This window comes from Stomoxys calcitrans, chromosome 3 (assembly GCF_963082655.1).
Source record: "Stomoxys calcitrans chromosome 3, idStoCalc2.1, whole genome shotgun sequence".
NCBI lineage: Eukaryota > Metazoa > Arthropoda > Insecta > Diptera > Muscidae > Stomoxys > Stomoxys calcitrans.
The window spans coordinates 31132521-31149706 of NC_081554.1; the positions used below are offsets into that span (position 1 = coordinate 31132521).

A 17186-nucleotide genomic window follows, 5' to 3' on the forward strand; every position below is an offset into this window, starting at 1 on the left:
TTGCTAGCCCATTTATTAATCGATCTTCTCAAAAATTTGACGGAAATTTTCTATAATCTCTGCGCTCATTCTATAATCTCTGACGCCGAGGTGTCTCCCACCACTTGATTTTTCCATCGGGCTTTTGGTCTTCCCGGTTTGCGTGTACCACCGTGTTTGCCTTCAAAAGACTTCTTTGCTGGAGCTTCTTCATCCATTCTGACAACATGACCTAGCCAACGCAGCCGTTGTATTTTGATGCGTGTAACTATGCTATCGTCGTCATACAGCTCATACAACTCGTGGTTCATACATCGCCTATATTCTCCATTATCGCAAACTGGTCCACATATATTTTACGAAGAATCTTTCTCTCAAATACTCCAAGCACTGTCTCATCTGCTTTCACAAGTACTCATGCTTCAGAACCATATAACAGCACGGGTAGTATCAGTGTCTTGTATAGTGTAATCTTCGTCTGTCGAGAGGTGGCCTTGTGGCTTCCAATAACTCAAGAAGTTAAATCGGTTTATATGGAAGCTATATCAGTTTATATACCGATTTGGACTGTACTTGGCGCATGTGTGAGGAGTCAGAACAGAACACCACATGCAAAATTTCAGCCAGATCGAACAAAAATTTTGGCTTCGAGGGGCTCAAGTACTCAAATCGGGAGATCGGTTTATATGGGAGCTATATCAAAATCTGAACCGATGTGGCCCATTTGCAATCCCCAACGGCCTACATCAATTAGAGGTATATGTGCAAAATTTCAAGCGGCTACCTTTACGTGTCCGTCCGCTATCGTGATTTCGACGGACATGGCTAGATCAAATCAGAATGTCGAGACAATCCAGAATATATAGACTTTATGGGGTATCATATCAATATTTCGAGGAGTTACAAACGGAAGGACTAAATTAGTATACCCCATCCTATGGTGGTGGGTATAATGAAAAAAACATTTTGGGCTAATTGCCTGTGAGGCTGCACAATCTAAACATTTTGAAATATGCATTGCATTCAACTAAAAGGTATTGGCAGGCTGTGTATGCCAAAAATGTGGTGTATATTTGAAGTTAAGATACACCCAATAAAGGTAGAAGTCAAGATGCAACTATGAGCCCTAGAAGTTTAGTTTACAAATATAAGGGAATTTTTGTTCTGTGGAGCGTGCCTCGGTGGGCTAGTTAATAATTATTTGGGTTTCCCAAAGTACTAATCATTTCCTAAATTTGGCTGTATTAGTTTTCAGCCTGCCAATAAGGGAGTTACTTAACTCACCATCTATTGTAAGAGTCACAATACTCTTCTTATGCATAGTCGCTTGATTTAATTCATTACCCAATGCATATTAACTAATTTGTTAGTTCTCTTCAGGGTTGCCGAAGATATTCTACAAAAAATGTTTTCCTATAAAAGTTTCTTTGGCAATACTGCAATTACGAGAGTATTGCTTTAAAAGTCTTTTTTTTACTCAAAAACTGTTTGAAGCATTCACAATTGTCTTTGTTGTAGTTGTCACCCAAAATTAAAAACATGCATAAGGCAACCCTGTTTCTCTTGTCTTCTGTACTACATTGGAGAGCGCAACTCAATCGTGTACAACAAATGCACTCTCACACACAATCAAGCACAACAAGAAGGAATTATTTTCAATTGAATTCATTCGTTTTTATTAAAATCAAGTGTTGTTGATGAATTTGAATTGCTGCTGATAACAACTACAACGAATTCATTGTTGTTACTGTTGCTGATGTTGAATTCGTTGTTGCAAAGTGGATAGCCGTGTGTGGCTGTTGTTATTGGTTCACTTTAAGTAAAAAACGAAACAAAACCAGAAAAAAACACAAAAGAAAATTTAATAAATATCTCAATGCTGTTGTTTTTTGAATCATGAACAAAAAAAATTGAAGAAAAAAACCTATGAAATGACTAAAATGCTTATGTATGAAAATTATGGTTTGTTTTGTTTACTAGTTGAATTTAACCAAAGGAATTTTCATATAGCAATGAAAACTAAAATTAATTGTGTTAGGGTGGAATGGTAGCTGTTAAAGGAAAAATATTTCTGAAGCAGTTCTCACTTTGAAAACGTTCCATATTTCAGAAAATTAGTTAATTTTCTTATCAGAAAAATCGTACGATTTGACATAGTGTTAAAAATTTATTGTTCAATATTATTTTTAGGAAATTTTAATTTTAATTTTTAAAGATATATAAAGGGTGATTTTTTTGAGGTTAGGATTTTCATGCATTAGTATTTGACAGATCACGTGGGATTTCAGACATGGTGTCAAAGAGAAAGATGCTCAGTATGCTTTGACATTTCATCATGAATAGACTTACTAACGAGCAACGCTTGCAAATCATTGAATTTTATTACCAAAATCAGTGTTCGATTCGAAATGTGTTCAAATTTTGACAAATTTTGTTCAGCGATGAGGCTCATTTCTGGTTGAATGGCTACGTAAATAAGCAAAATTGCCGCATTTGGAGTGAAGAGCAACCATAAGCCGTTCAAGAACTGCCCATGCATCCCGAAAAATGCACTGTTTGGTGTGGTTTGTACGCTGGTGGAATCATTGGACCGTATTTTTTCAAAGATGCTGTTGGACGCAACGTTACGGTGAATGAACACATTTCGAACCGAACACGGATTTTGGTAATAAAATTCAATGATTTGCAAGCGTTGCTCGTTAGTAAGTCTATTCATGATGAAATGTCAAAGCATACTGAGCATCTTTCTCTTTGACACCATGTCTGAAATCCCACGTGATCTGTCAAATACTAATGCATGAAAATCCTAACCTCAAAAAAATCACCCTTTATATAAATAATTTAGTTTTGTTTAAAAACCAATACAAATTTTAAAACCAAATACTTTACTCTTTTTTATGTGTTGCAGTAACTGCCTGCTGGGGGTATTTTTTTATTCACACAAATCGTACAATTTGTCTACGTATAAAAAAATTATAATTTCTGTTTTTAAGTGAGTGCATTGCAAATGCAAATTTACCCATGAATACTCCACTAAGGGATAGGGGCAAACTTCTCCCATTTAAATGAGTGCTGTCCGCTTCAACTTTAAACTCAATGATAAGGGCCCTCCTTTTCATAGCCGAGTCCGAACGGCGTGCCGCTTTGCGACACCTCTTTTGGGAGAAGTTTTTACATGACTCCGCTGATCATTATTTTTTTATGTTCTCGCCAGGATTCGAACCCAGGCTTTGAGCGTCATAGGCGGACATGCTTACCTCTGCGCTACGGTGGCTATGGTAAATTGTTGTTGTGTTATAGCCTGTAAGGGAGCTCGTTCCGGTCCAAAAGACCGATATGCGGACATGCTAACCTCTGCGCTACGGTGGCTATGGTAAGTTGTTGTTGTGTTGTAGCCTGTAAGGGAGCAAGCTCGATCCGGTCCAAAAGACCGATCGGCGTTTCGGTAGCCTGTAAGGTAGCAAGCTCGCTCCGGTCCAAAAGATCGATCAGCGTTCCGGTCCAAAAGACCGATATGCGGACATGCTAACCTCTGCGCTACGGTGGCTATGGTAAGTTGTTGTAGCCTGTATGGGAGCAAGCTCGTTCCAATCCAAAAAACCTATCGCCGCGGAAACTGGTTGGCCATTGGTTTTTTAAAGGCGCCAATAGCTCACCTTGCCATATCGAGCATCATAGGCACTCAGTATTTATGCAAGAGGCGGTGCCGTCCGGCCTCTCACTAAGACTCTTCACTCGATACCGCTGATTGTCCGCGACTAGCGTTGCAGCTACTCCGTATGGAGCATTCCACCATCCGCAACCTGTGGACGTGCCCGGTAAGTCGGAGCTAAGCTTCTCGTGACAGCCACACACAGATCAGACCTCAAAGTTCCAGCCTGTGTGGTGCCAGCTTTTCCGTGCCGTGAGTGAACTTCATTTGTTTGTTTTAACTATGTGATTTATTTTAAATTAAAAAAATTAGATGGAAGCCTTTGTAGATTAGTAGAACGCCTTGGGTCTCAAATGATTGAGGTTTTTCTAAACATTAAATGTCCCAGCGAATATAATGTGCAAATATTATCAACAGCAAACTTTCGTCCCACTCTAATGTCAATATGCATAATGTTTTGTTTTGTTTTGAATTTTTTGTGAATCATTTTTTTTTTTATTATTTTCCCCTTTAGTAGGTGACCCATATCTGCTGATCGTAAATTATTTCTGGTTTCATAGCCAAGCATTTTATGAAAAAATTCCTACATTTGTAGAATAAGGTGAAAATAAATTCGGTTGTTATTGTTTTTGATTTGATTTTTTTTATGGGACACCGTAACCACCCAATTGTGTCTTTGCTCCCACTTTATATTTGGTCTGTCCATGCTCGCGATTCAAAGTGTGAGAGCAGTGCAAATACCGCAGACACCTAATTGTATCATTGCTCACACTCCATATTTGGTCTGCCCATGCTATGCGATTCAAAGTGTGAGAGAGTGCAAATGCCGAATGGAGAGTTTCACTCTTATACCGGCTTATTCGACTAGCAGAGTGGTTGCTGGCCGATGATTGGAACCAGCAGAACAAAAGTGAGGCAATTTCACCCTCCGACTATTCTCTATGAGAACGTGTTCTTGTCAGTTGTCTTAACTAAACTCCCCTTCTTCTGCTGCTTTCGATCATCAGCCAGCAGCCACTCTGTAATTCGAATAAGCCACTGTGAGCGTGAAACTCTCCACTCGGTATTTGCACTGCTATCACACTTTGAGTCACAGACCAAGGGCAGACCAAATACAGGTGGGGAGCAATGATACAATTGGTTGGCTGCGGTGTGCCATTAACTTATATGTAGCAAATTTTTTTCGTGATTTTTCGAACATATTCCAGCTTGAGAACATATTCAATGCTTTGTATTCACAGATTAGCATAGCAAAGAACTTATAAAAGGCAATACAAATACAAATTTGCAATGTTTACTGAATGAGTTTTGAGAAGAAAATATCCATTGATAATTTTCATTCACTAAAGTTCCATTTTATAGTATATATCGCACTCTGTTATAAGAATCTAAATCAAAGATTTATTTTTATTTATTACATTAGATTTCACTTTATTATTAAAACTCTTGTTTTTGCGTGTTTTTTTATTATAAAATAATATATTGTGTACTTTTTTTTCTGCAAACTCATGTGAAATCTATTCATTGCCAAAAATGATGTTGCCAAAAATTAAGAACAAAACAAAGATGTTGCATACAACTGCACAGAGCATAAGAACAACACCTTTGGCAAATATTCAATAAAGTAGTAGGCTAGCAACAACATTGCTCACAATGTATTTCATTTTGGCAAGAGAAGAGAAGAGACTGAACAAGTCGTAGACGAAAGACGACGTTTAAAAAAAAAAACAAATTATTATATACTGCACATTGGACAGAAAAATATATAGGACATAAATTTAAAGTCTTGGAGGAGGACGTCATACCAAAAAATTTTTTTTTTGTATAAAAAATGAACAAAAGTTCAAAGAGTGGTAAACCAAAGAAAGAGTAACAAAAACAAAGCACTCCTGACAAATGAAGTTTCATAGGCTATCGCTCAATCCATTTGGAGCACGGATCTTCTCTACCTTATAGAGTAACTAGCAAAATGAAAAATATGCAAAATATACCCACCAACCATTTGAGAAGATAAACAGAAAAAAACATTTAAAAGATTTTGCTGACAAAAATAGATTTCCTTACTGTCTAACAGTAAACCAGAAATGTGGCCAGAGACCACAACAGAGCAGATAACCACAAAAACTTTACACAATTGTGACACAAATCATAAAAAGCTAAAAATACAGACAAACGCACATAATAACATGGAGGGAACGAGAATTTATCATTGCCGTTTAGGCGCCAAATTTTGGAAGAGCCCCATAACCCTGCTATTACATCACTACTGGTAATGGTTACCAATTGCGTGCGTGTAAAGAGGATATACAGAATATTTCGAGTTTCAAGGAGATTGTCATTACATGACCAATGAAGTTATAGCTAGTTTTGGAAGAAATAAATGACGTTCATGCTTTGAGCACATTTGGAAAACATTTTTATATAAAAAATAAGGAAAAAAAATAACAAGAAATAAAGATTTAATAGAAATTCAATAAATTTAATAAAAAATATACTATTTTCCAAAACCAATTTTTTAGGAATAATTAAAACAAGTAAGAGCGTGCTAAGTTCGGCCGGTCGAATCTTATTTACCCTCCACCATGGATCGCATTTGTCGAGTTTTTTTCGCGTTATCTCTTTTTAGCAAAAAAAATGAAAAATGAATAAGAACTGTTATGCTATACCAAGTTATAGTCCGATTTGGACCAAATATTAATTGAATGCCGAACATTGTAGTAATAATTCATTGTATTGGGTTGCCCAAAAAGTAATTGCGGATTTTTCATATAGTCGGCGTTGACAAATTTTTCACAGCTTGTGACTCTGTAATTGCATTCTTTCTTCTGTCAGTTATCAGCTGTTACTTTTAACTTGCTTTAGAAAAAAAGTGTAAAAAAAGTATATTTGATTAAAGTTTATTCTAAGTTTTATTAGAAATGCATTTACTTTCTTTTAAAAAATCCGCAATTACTTTTTGGGCAGGCAACCCAATAGTAATGGTCATTGTGTAATATTTCAGTCCATTCGTATAAGAATTGCTCTTTGATCGGTTTATATGGGAGCTGTACCATTGCTGGCAAATCGGATGAGAATTGCGCCCTCTGATGTCTCATAACAAAACACTTCATGCAAAATTTCAGCCAAATCGGATGAGAATTGGCTCAAGAAATCAAGATCAAAGATCGGTACATATGGCAGCTATATCAGGCTATGGACCGATTTGAACTATACTTGGCACAGTTATTGAAAGTGATACCAAAACACCACGTGCTAAATTACAGCCAATTCGGATAAGATTTGCGCCATCTAAAAGCTGAAAAAGTCAAGACCCAAGATCGATTTATATGGCAGCTATATCAGGCTATAAATCGGTTTGAACCATATTTAGCACAGTTGTTGAAAGTCATAACAAAACACCACGTGCAAAATTACAGCCAAATCTGAAGAGAACTGCGCCCTCTTGCGGATCAAGAAGTCAAGACCCAAGATCGGTTTATATGGCAGCTATACCAGGTTTTACGTCGATTTGAACCACATTTAGCGCAGTGGTTGGAAATGATACCAAAACACCACGTGCAAAATTACAGTCAAGTCGGATAAGAATTGCGCCCTCTAAAAGCTGAAGAAGTCAAGACCCAAGATCGGTTTATATGGCAGCTATATCAGGTTATAAATCGATTTGAACCATACTTAGCACAGTTGTTGAAAGTCATAACAAAACACCACGTGCAAAATTACAGTCAAATCTGAAGAGAACTGCGCCCTCTTGCGGTTCAAGAAGTCAAGACCCAAGATCGGTTTATATGACAGCTATACCAGGTTTTAGGTCGATTTGAACCATACTTAGCGCAGTGGTTGGAAATGATACCAAAACACCACGTGCAAAATTACAGTCAAGTCGGATAAGAATTGCGCCCTCTAAAAGCTGAAGAAGTCAAGACCCAAGATCGGTTTATATGGCAGCTATATCAGGTTATGGAGCGATTTGAACCATACTTAGCGCAGTTGTTGGAAGTGATGAAAAATGTTGTGGAAAAATCAAAATTCAGAAAAAAATTTTTGTTAAAAGCAACAATTGAGATTCCATTGCAGGATATTGTCCGTCTTTAGACCATTGTTTAATACTTTCTATTCAAATAATAGTATAGCAAAAAACATTTAAAGGTGTGGTCAGCAAAGGTGTGTTTTGTTGCTAGAAGCATTTGACTGGCTACCCGTATAGCGATTTCAATTTGAAGGGGGAGCGGACCCTCCCCCTTACCCAAATTTTCAGAAACTCCAGATCTCGGAGACGGGTGGTGTGTCTTAAGCGAAATTTTGTGTGCTCTCTTATAGCAACCTAAAAACAAAAATTTGGTAACCCAATTTCGGACGGGGTACCTTGGGGGCCGCCCCACCCCCAAAGCCTACAAAATATATATATTAGGCCAATCACGACAATATGGGACTCAAATGAAAGGTATTTAAGATTAGAAAACGTGTCTGATATCCAATTGTCGGAACAAGTGTTTGGGGGACCACCACAACCCCAAAAACACCTCTAAATCGGACATATTTACCCACCATGGCAATGCGAATATGAATGTGGGACCAAGTTTCTGGCGGTCCACCCCCAAAACACCCCCAAACATGACTTATTTACAAACCATGGCAATATAGGGCTTAAATAAAAGCTATTTGAGTGTAAAATACGAATCTGATATCCAAATGTGGGATCAAGTGTTTGGGGGGCCGCGCCTCCTCAAAACCATGCCCCAAAGAGTACAAATTTACAACCATATCAATATGGGGCTCAAATGAAAGGTCTTTGGGAGTTTAGCACGAATCGTATATCAATATTCGCGAAAAAGTTACTATGGGGCCACCCCACCGCCATAACACCACCCAAATAGGAATTATTTGCTAACCATTACAATATGGGGCTCAAACAAGAGGTATTTTGGAGTAGAACACGTATCTGACATATATTTTCAAGGCCGAACCACTAAGTGGCCGCCCATCCCCCAAACCGGTCATGTTTGCCGACTATGGAAATTAATATGGGGCTTAAATGAAAGGTATTTGGGAGTAGACCACGAATCTGATATCAACATTCGGGACCAACTGTCTAGGTGATGTCCCAACACCATAAAAACCCCAAAAATAGGACGTTTTTGCTCACCAAGACCATTTTTGGGTCATCAAGGCAGTGGAGCTCGATATTGATAGTATTTGGGGCCCATACCCCAAACCGGACATATTTGCTGACGTTTGCAATAAAAGGCTTAAATGAAAGGTAAGATGAGATAAGAAAACGAATTTGATATCTAATTTCGAGGCCAATGCCAATATGGGGTTCAAATATTCGGTTGCCCAAAAAGTAATTGCGGATTTTTTAAAAGAAAGTAAATGCATTTTTAATAAAACATAGAATGAACTTTAATCATATACTTTTTTACACTTTTTTTCTCAAGCAAGCTAAAAGTAGCAGCTGCTAACTGACAGAAGAAAGAATAGAGCACGTAGCTGATATTTTTTCAGGGCTTTGTGTTTGGGGGACCACCCCACTCCCCAAAACACCCCTAAATAGGACATATTTAACGGCCATGTCAATGTGGGGCTCATATGAAATTGATACCCATTTTTGGGACCAATTTTCTGGGGGTCTACCCCTTTCCCAAAATCGACCACAAACAGCAATTATTTACTCACCATCGCAATATGGGGCTCAAATAAAGGTATTTGGAAATTGAATACGAATATCCAACTGTGAGACCATGTATTTGGAGCACGGCTCTTTCCCCCAAAGAGTTTGCCGACCATGCCATTATGTGGCTCAAATGAAAGTTATTTGAGATTGAAAAACTAATTTGATAACCGATTTTGGGGCAAAGTGTTTGGGCGACGCCTAATCCTATATACTCTATTTAAACCAATTGCAATATGGGGTTTAAATAAATGGTATTTGAGACAAGAGCACGATGCAGATATTTTTTTCAGGGCCAAGTGTCTAGGGGACCACCTCACCCCCGTAAACACTCCTAAATCGGACATCATGAGATTATCGCGCGGAAATAAAGTCTTTTTAGAATGGCATTTAACCCTACGAGCGAAATCGTGGTCCAATAAAAATCATATGGAATTCAGATAAAGGCACTTGCCCAAAAAGTAATTGCGGATTTTTCATATAGTCGGCGTTGACAATTTTTTTCACAGCTTGTGACTCTGTAATTGCATTCTTTCTTCTGTCAGTTATCAGGTGTTACTTTTAGCTTGCTTTAGAAAAAAAGTGTAAAAAAAGTATATTTGATTAAAGTTTATTATAAGTTTTATTAAAAATGCATTTACTTTCTTTTAAAAAATCCGCAATTACTTTTTGGACAATAAATAAAAAACAAAACATATTCTCCAGCATAAGTACCACTTTTATTAAAATTTTTATTTATTATTTAAGTTCTTTTGAATTTTAGTATATGTTTTAGTTGACTAAATAATAAAAATAAATTTTACATACTAGTACTTGAGTATTTTTTTCACCGAATGTGATTTTTTTTAACAAATTACAGCAATAAATTTCATTTAATTGCCATTTTCATATAAATTTCTGTTGTGTATTTTGCACGGCAAGCCTATTGCCATTGGAAATAAATTTTCCATTTCAATTTTTATTTGTTTGCATTGTTTAGTGTAAGCTTTTGTTTGTGGCTTTTATTTGTTTACACATTGATTTATGAATGCAATGTGTAAAGAAGAGTTGAATTCTATTTGGTAATGTGTTGATGAAACTATGAAACACAATTTTATATTGTTTGCAAATAAAAGAGGAAAAGGCTTCCTCTGCAATTATGTGAAAATGGTTTGTAATAGTTACAAATGTTTAAATCGGACTAACAAAGCTAACATAGGAAATTTGTGAACACTGATAGAAATTTTAATACCAAACGTGATTATTTCAATGCCATACGGTATTTATATTGAAGAAAGCCTGTGTGGTATCAAAACAATACTGTCTGATACGGAAAATATAAAACGATAAGTACCATATGGTATTAGATTTATTGCTGAACAAGTATTGCTTTTAGTACCAAACTGTTATGGTATCTAGTACCAAATCGTGTTTGTTTTAAAACCATCCCTAACGAATTGAAACAAATACCAAAAATAACACTGTATATCATTTGAGTATGCAATTCCAAAAAAAAAAATCTATGAAATAAAATTTGATATTGTTTCCAAATAAAAATAGAAAAAGTTTTCCTCTGCAATTATGTGAAAGAGTTTTGTAAAAGTTATGTTGAAAATACTTTATGTTATTCTACTTTAGTTCAACATAATTAATTTGATTAAGTTACCTTAGTATTAATTGTTGTGTATTGAAAAAATAATTTTCATTTTCCATATCACTCTGTATACTGAATTCAAATAAAGCACACACATTTAAATTCCATTGCGTACATATTCTGTCTCAATAGGTTATGGGCCCAGAACTCATAACGCGAATTTTGAGCAAATAAGAATAATTCAAACTACATAATCTGGACTAGCAATTCAAAGGCTGTTGTTTCTGTTGGTCAGAAAAATATTGAATTGGTGAGCTTTGTGTACCGGGAACAGAAATTCAAAAGGTGAAATTTTCTGTTGGACAGAAAAATTGTTAAATTGGGAATCTGTGTATACCTGGAAAAGCGATTCAAAGGCTGAAATTTTCTGTAGGTCAGAAAAATTTTTTAGAATTGGTAAGCTGTGTATCCTGATCTGTTGAAAAATGTCTACGTTTAATGGACGCATTCCGTTGTTCAACGGCAACAATTTTTTGACATGGAAAACGCAAATGGAGGCTATTTTGCATAAAAATAGATTGCTGAATATTGTGATGGGTGAAGAAAAATGTCCGGAAGTTCCAATCTTACCTCAAAATGCAACGAGTGAGCAGAGAACTCAATTTGAAACCAAGATGGAGACCCTGAAAAAATTCAAGGAAAAGGATATGGATGCAAGAGCCGAAATTTTGATATCCTTGGAAGCAAACATAGTGAGTATGGTGAGACATATCAAGTCATCAAGTGAAATGTGGAAACATCTGGAAGATACTTTTGATCGAAAGACTATCAGAAAGAAGATAGAGTGCTACAGGAAGCTGCTAAACTTCAAAATGTCTGAAAACCAGAGCGTGTCGGAATTTTTAATTGAATTCGACGTTTGTGCTGCTTCGATTCGTGAAATGGGTGTTGAATTGGATGAAGACCTTCTTGCGGTTATAATTGTAGATGCATTGCCAGAGAAATTTTCAGCTATTAAGGCTGCCGTGGATACTGCAAACGAATTTCCGAAAGTTGAGGTGTTGAAGGCGCGTTTGTTGGAAATTGGTGATAAAAATGCGTTAGATCAAGATTCAGCAATGAAAGCTAAACATTACGCAAGAAAGCAACATCAATATGGTTCAAATTACAACAAAACTCAAGCTGAAGGTATGTTCAAAAAGACTTTTAAATGTTTTCGTTGTAAAAAGAAAGGACATAAAGCCAGCGAATGTAGAGCAAAATTGTCATTTGAGGAAAACTCTCGCGGTGTTGAAAAAAAAGCAAATTGCATGGGTGCAACAGAAACTGCTATGATCGTGAAATCTAATCGCGAATGGATAATAGATAGTGGAGCGACTTCCCATATGTGTAATGAGGAATCTCTATTTAGCCAACTCAACAAAGGCTATAATGGTAAAGTAAAACTGGCAGACGACAAAGAGGTATGTATCAAAGGTATTGGTAAAGTTTCGATTTTTGTAAATGTACAAGGAAAAAAGAAGACCATACACTTTGATAACGCACTATATGTACCACTTTTGAAATGTAATCTTGTGTCGACCAGTAAAGCTACAGACTCCGGTTGTAAAGTAACCATGGAGGGCAAAAAGGCTTTAATTTTGAGAAAAAATGAAATTTTGATTGAAGGCCACAAGAGAAACAATGTATATTTCGTCAATTTGTTTGAAGATAAAAAGGCTGCAAATACAGTGCATCAAAGCAACGAAAAGAATTTTAATTTGTGGCATCGGCGATATGGGCACTTAAATTGTAAGGACTTAAGCCGACTTTCGTCTTTTTCTATGGTAAATGGATTGCCAAATTTGAATGCGATGCAAATTGATTGCGAAGCTTGTATTCGTGGAAAGCAGACTAGATTATCCTTCCCACATAAAAATGAAAAATCTTCCACGGAAATATTGCAACTTATTCACACAGACTTATGTGGTCCTATGAAGTGTGAGTCTATGGGACGAAGTATTTATTTTGCAACTTTCATTGACGATTTCTCTCGTAAAGTGTATGTCTATTTTCTGAGACAAAAGAACGAATATTTAGAGAAATTTAAAGAATTTAAACAGGCTGTTGAAAATGAAACTGGAAAAAGGATAAAAATACTTCGAAGTGACAATGCAAAAGATTTGGTTGGGGCAGATTTTTCGAATTTTTTGAAGAAAAATGGAATTAAACGTCAGCTAACAGTGGAGTACACCCCTCAACAGAACGGCGTTTCCGAACGTATGAATCGTACTTTGGTGGAAATGGGTCGTTCCTGTATGTTAGATGCTGATTTACCAACTTCCTTGTGGGCGGAACTGATTAACACGTCAGTGTATATAAGAAACAGATGTCCGACAAATCTAAACAATGAAAAAACTCCTGAAGAAATATGGACTGGTAAGAAACCTTGCGTGAAACATTTACGCCAAATAGGATGTAAGGCTTTCGTTTTAAACAAGAAGTCCAAATCCAAATGGGAAGCCAGGAGTGATGAACATATATTAGTGGGCTATTCCGTTGAATCAAAGGCATATCGATTATGGAGACCAGGCACTAAACAAGTTGTAAAAAGTCGTGACGTAAGATTCATTGAGAATGAATTGTACAAGAATGTGAACAAAACAAACAAAGAATTGTTTTATGAATTTGAAATCAAATCTACAAAAAATGATAATGATGATCAACGATTCGATGATGATCGGTCATCCGATGATGTTGACCATGAGACGGATGACGAGTTATCTGAGTGTGACAACTCGGAATTTTCAAATGAAGACTGTCAAAGTGGTGAGAGTTCCAATGAAATTCCAAACGAGAATGTCAGAGATGCTGGAAGTAATAACCAAGACCAATTTGAATCCATAAAGCAGAGGCTTAGATCGTGGACGTTTAAAAAAAAAGATGAGTCGTCTAGTATGGTTGATGAAAAATGTATGGACCCAAGATCAATAAATGAGGCTTTATCATCAAATCATGCAGATGAATGGCGTAAAGCAATTGAATCAGAATACGCGTCATTGATGAAGAATAATACCTGGACTTTGACAAACTTGCCTGAAGGAAGAAAAGCTGTCGGTTGCAAATGGGTTTTCAAGTCGAAAATAAAACCCGACGGGACAGTTGAAAAACGAAAAGCGAGACTTGTAGCAAAAGGCTATACTCAAGTCATGGGCTTAGACTACGTTGATACATTTGCCCCAGTTGTAAGGCAAACTTCATTGCGATTGATTTATGCTTTGTCAGTGGAGCATAATCTTCAATTAAGACAATTGGATGTATCAACTGCTTTTCTAAATGGCACACTGGACGAAGAAATATACATGGAACAACCAGAGATGTTTGTTCAGGAGGCAACAAAACATAAAGTGTGTAAATTGCAAAAAGCCATCTATGGACTCAAACAATCAGGACGACAATGGTTTAAATGCATTGATGCTATAATTTTAGAGTTTGGATTACATCGATCAAACTATGACCAGTGCATTTATTATGTCCAAAGTGAAGATACACTTATGATTGTTGCACTATATGTAGACGATATAGTAATCGCAAGTAATAACCAAATGATGACCAAAAAATTTGTGAAGGCACTGCAATCTAAATTTGATATTCAAGACTTAGGCGTACCACAATATTGTATTGGTCTTGAAGTAAATGTAAAGCCAAATGAAGTATCGATTTCGCAGTCAGGATATATAAAGCAGTTAGTAAAGAAATACGGGCTAGAAAACTGCAAACCTGTGAAAATTCCTATGTCTGCAAATGTGAAACTAGAAAAGGACCCAAACAATGAAGAAGAAAGGGAAAAAGTGGATGAAAAAGTCTATCAAGAATTAATTGGTTATTTATTGTACGTAGCATTGCATAGTAGACCAGATATTGCATGTGCAGTTAACATGTTATCGCAATTTTCAAAAGACCCCCGGAAACAACATTATAATGCTGCTTTGCAAGTAATAAGGTACTTGAGTACAACAAGGAATGCAGCAATAATATATAAAAAGAATTCGGCACCTCTCATGGGATTCTGTGACGCCAATTGGGCTCAAGATATCAATGATAGGAAATCTCAAACTGGGTTCTGTTTTCTCCTAGCAGGTGGAGCGGTCACCTGGGAATCCAAAAAACAAAAGGTGGTTGCACATTCTAGTGCTGAAGCGGAATATATAGCTTTGACTGAATCAGCTAAAGAAGCCTCATATTTAAGTTACATACTTGAAGAACTTGGATTATTCAATGGCAAACCAATAAAAATACATACTGATTCTCAAATGCGCAAAAAATGGCAGAGTTCGGTTCTCATCATTCTCGAACAAAACATATCCACTACAAGTATCATTATATTAAGGACACAATACAAAATGGAGTTGTTGAGCTGCGGTACTTGCCTACACAAGATATGTTGGCGGATGTTCTAACAAAACCAGTACCGAAACCAAAACATATTTATTGTTCTAATAATATGGGCATTAAACTTAATTGTTAAATTAATAATGTTGAGGAGGCATGTTGAAAATACTTTATGTTATTCTACTTTAGTTCAACATAATTAATTTGATTAAGTTACCTTAGTATTAATTGTTGTGTATTGAAAAAATAATTTTCATTTTCCATATCACTCTGTATACTGAATTCAAATAAAGCACACACATTTAAATTCCATTGCGTACATATTCTGTCTCAATAAGTTATAAATGTTGTAATGTTACTAATAAGGAGGCAACCGTAGCGCAGAGGTTAGCATGTCCGCCTATGACGCTGAACGCCTGGGTTCGAATCCTGGCGAGACCATCAGAAAAAATTTTCAGCGGGGGTTTTCCTCTCCTAATGCTGGCAACATTTGTGAGGTACTACGCCATGTAAATCTTCTCTCCAAAGAAGTGTCACACTGCGGCACGCCGTTCGGACTCGGCTATAAAAAAGGAGTCCCCTTATCATTGAACTTAAAAACTTGAATCGCACTCATTGATATGTGAGAAGTTTGCCCCTCTTTCTTAGTGGAATGTTCATGGGCAAATTTTGCAATGTAACTACTAAGTCTAACCTAAGACATTTGTTAACAGTAATGGAAATATTAATACCAAATGTGATTATTTCAATGCCCTTATGGTATTTATAATGAAGCAAGACCTTATGGCGGACGAACGGACATGTCATGGTGATCAAGAATGGGGTCTTAGACAAATATTTCGATGTGTTACAAACGGAAAGACAAAGTTATTATACCCCCATTCTATGGTGTAGGGTATAAAAAAAATATAAGACTTTATGCATTTGTTTTGTGTCATTGACTCTTCTGCATGCTCTTATTTTCCATCTTCACTTCAGCTGCTTTTACAATGTCTATTTCTCGGTCTTCTAATAGGTTCATTTGCTGCTTTCTAGCGTCTTTCATACTGCCTGCTCATATCTGCTAACTAATACTCGTACATAAATAGTTGGACTATTTTGCATTGAAAATTAGTAAATTTATTGTTGTGTTTTGTGTTACCATTTCGCTGCCTTCAAATATGCCAAGATTTTCACAGTTTCTTTGATTTACAACAGAACATGAAAGTCAAAAGAAATAAAGAAAATATTTAAATTTACATTCACTAGTCATCTTATTTAAATCTCTCACTCTCTCTCAGTAGTATCTTATTCATCGCTCTCTCTCAGTAGCATTTTAAGAGTATATTCTCTTACTCACTCTCTCTCTCTCTCTCTCTCTCTCTCCATGTTTGTATTGAAGTTTGACTTAGTGTTTGATGCAACTTTGTTACATTGTGTTTAAGTTTGGAGCGTTGTTTTTTTGTTTCTCTTATAAATTGTTATGTTTGGTGGCTATAAAGATTTAAGGGGGACTTAAGGAGAATAATTTTAAATCTGATACTAATTGGAATAAGAATTTTTAGGAACTTTGTATAGACAAAAATTAGTTCACTAAAACCCAATTAGACATGGATTTTATAGAGAATATTTTTGCCTTCGATTGTTTACAGAATATTCTTAAAAAATGTTGAAAATGTATATTTCCAAGAAAATTTAACTGAATATTCACAGACAATTTAACTGAATATTCACTGACAATTTTGGTTATTCGCAAGTTTTAAAATATCTTAACTAATATATTTAATTAATTATCTTATACATTTGTATTTTTAAAAATTTCAAAATAAATGTATGTATATACGTACTATGTATTTATAAACATCTAAGAAATGCTAAATGAATGAAACAGCTGTCATGCAATGTCATTCTATTTGTCTTGTGACATTAGAAATCGGCAATGTTATTTGAAGGGAAATGAATTT

The 17186-nt window shown here is 36.0% G+C and overlaps 1 protein-coding gene across 6 annotated transcripts in view; it reads right to left on the reverse strand.

Moving 5' to 3' along the window:
* Window positions 1-17186, reverse strand: part of LOC106090588 (protein split ends) — a 327322-nt gene that overhangs the window by 79511 nt on the left and 230625 nt on the right. The window lies entirely within an intron of this gene.